Source organism: Telmatherina bonti (assembly GCF_933228915.1).
Source record: "Telmatherina bonti genome assembly, chromosome: 6".
NCBI classification, from domain to species: domain Eukaryota; kingdom Metazoa; phylum Chordata; class Actinopteri; order Atheriniformes; family Telmatherinidae; genus Telmatherina; species Telmatherina bonti.
Window position 1 is genome coordinate 26,568,074 of NC_136624.1, and position 3,194 is coordinate 26,571,267.

A 3,194-nucleotide genomic window follows, 5' to 3' on the forward strand; every position below is an offset into this window, starting at 1 on the left:
GTTCAAGTTCACTGAAACATTACAGCAACGTTTGATGCTTTTAAAAAGTGCATGCATTTCCCAATAGCACAATGCAAAACTACATTTTGCAATAATTACAAATGTTTGACAGACCTTGCTAGAGAACTGGCCTGACGTGTCCCAAACAGAGAATATTTGGACAATTTAGATATAAATAATGTGACTCGTTGCCCACCTTAGGACATGTTTGCTGGATGGACAAGAAAAAAAACACACAAAAGGTTTCATGGGCTTCCTAATTCCAGAATTGTTTTTGTGTGTGTGTGTTTCTAGAAGGACTGGCTTCATGTCAAAATGGTAAAACTTTATTGCTCAAACGTGTTTTAGAACTTGTTGGTAACCAAATTAAATAATGTTTACAAAGTAAAACATGAAAAATATTGGACTTATACCATCAGAAACTAATAATTTGTTACATTTCCCATAACCTTTCCTGATTCAGGATTGTGAAAAGTCATGCTGTTGAAGGAACACCTCTATACTGGCCAAGTTAGTTCAAATTTATAGCCTCTGAACAGGAGATCTTCAGAAATTCTGCATCTTTTTTGCGTGTCCTCTTCTCAATAGCTTTCATTTTTCGTTTCACTTTTTTGCTATGACTTATTTTATTTCTTTCATATGACTTAAACACACTGCAGCTCTTTTAGACTATTTCTTTCTCATTTTCCCTTGCAGCATCTGTAAAAGACTAATAGGTATCCTAGCAACCCTCTCTTTTTTTTTTTTTTTTTTTTTTTTTTTTGCATTTTCCAAACTGGACAGCAAAGTGACTCTGTTGCTCCAACAGCCAATAAAACAACAACAATATTATCTCACTGGGAAAAAACATCCAGTCACTTTGTAGCATTTTGCTTGTTTGAGTCAGCAGGCCAGAAAGACAATGGTTGAGAAGAATGACCTGTAACCGTCTGGTCAACTGGGCTGAGGAGAAAGGTTTTTTTTCTGTTTCAAACCCTCCCGCCATTGTGCTAGATGCTTAGAAGTTAATCTGTGGGCTTTACTGTCAGGACAAACACTTCACTGTAGCTGCATGCAACTTTTAACCTGACATGTGAACGTTAGTGTCAGAAGCAGCCTTGTACCTGCACATATTTTTTTTTTTCCAGTTTCATTCTTTCTCAAGAATCCACGTTCTGATAATGTTGTGAGGAATGACGAGAAGAAAAGACTTGACTCGGACAGAAAAGCACAGCGAGTTCTTGCCAGCCGCTTTGGGTGGCCATACTTTTTATGCAGGGCACTTCCTTAAAGCTTCTAATGATGAGTGACCCTTGCGTGAAGGGACTCTTAGAGACTAGGTCAGGCTTTTTAGAGTCGGGGGAGTTCCTAGTGCACCCGTCTATCACGCCTAGAAACCAGGCAATCAGCTTGTGTATGAACAAACCCCATAACCTCACCGTTTAAACCCATGAGGAGACTATTGTTTTTTTTAAAGCAGCATGGGTTATTAAGACTTTATGACAGGCTGATCATTCATCATTAGCCGCTGACAACAGCACAGCAATGTTTTTAACTGAGAAAATTTGTTTGGATGGCGTACACGGGTGCAAAGTGCCTTTTTAGCAGGGACAAAAAGACACAAGTTGGTATGCTGAGAGCAAAACGTCAGGAGCAACTGCTCACACAAAGGAAACCACACTGTTGACATCAACCCATAAATCAAATGGGTCACTGCTTCTTTGAAGATTAGGGGAGGACTTCCCACAGGACTTGCATCAACACCTCAGGTAAAACACACACATAGTGTATATATGTGTACACACCAACATGTACACACCCAGAGAGATATGTTTGTTTTAAATATAATTATTGTGTATGTTCATATTTATTAGAGCAGCATATTTACAAGGGCAACAAAACTATATGATATTTTTTTATATAAACAGAACAAAAATGTTTTTCCTGAATAAAAACTGATCACCATAAATATGTGACTTTATTAGGAGCTGTAACATGAAGATACTGCAGTGAATGTAAGGTTGGTTGAGTTTGCTGTGTAAATAATAAAGACCCTCCAGTCCAAGACAAAAATCATGATATTCAATTAAAAAGAAAGAAAAAAAAAACTGTTGCACAAGCGAAAACTTCTGATAAGTTTCTGGACTGATGTATGAGCTGAAACCTTTTAATAACAAACGTTGATCTACAATATACATTTTTTTTTTAACTTGTTTTTTCTAACGACATGTCATCAACTACTTTCACGTGTTCTGCCCGTCTCCCCTCGCCACCCTGCTTCCTCTGCGCCGTGGTAACACTGGTGTGAGAGCTGCACTGGTTACCACATGGCTTTTATCCAAGTAGAGGCGCATGAGAGCAGCGCGCTCTCAGGGTGGGAGCGCAGTCGCAGGTTCTCCACCGGCTGGTGTAGACTGTGTACCGTCACTCTGCCACGTCTGGGATCATCCTTTATATAGACGCGAGACTCAACTACACCATCTCATTCAGTCCAGATTGTTTTCTTTTACTTCTTTTGTCCTCTCTTCACCCCCCTGATCAGGCTTAACCCTGCGTTTTTTTTTTTGTTTTTTTTGTAGAGCTGATTGTTGACGCGCACAATCGCGGGAGCCAAAAAAGAGGTTTGCCACTTTTCTATAGGAGACTGGTGAGTGTTGCGCGTTTGATTTCACTTTGCAAATTCAGTTGTGTCTGACACTGAGGGGTACTTTTCTGACTCCTTTTGGCTGCCAACGCAAACAAAGTGAGATAGGGCTGTTTAGCATATGTAATTCCTGTGCAGCCGATTTATAAGAGAGAGAGAGAAAAGTTAGCTGGGCATATTAAGAGCAAGAAAAGGGCAATATCTTTTGCAGTATAAAATATTTTATATTCTTGTTACTCTCTTATGCCTAAAGTTATTGAATCACTGTATAGATTGTAGCTTTTGAGGTATTACACCCTGTTCTGTGAAGATATTTCCTAATAAAATGCACAGATGTTTAAAGGGCATTGCAGCGGTGTGATCTACACTAAGTGCACTGCTTTCTCTTAGTTTGAATCTTCACATGCATATTTAAATGTTAGGCAGTTGTGGTTTTGCATTATTTGGACAGACATTCAGATTCAGATGCCCCTGAAAGAGGATTTTTTTTTAGCAGAAGGAAGATGAATCCTGTTTAAGGATTGATGTCAACGTTTTTGTCCTTTTCCTTTTCAGCAGGCTGCTGAGCGTC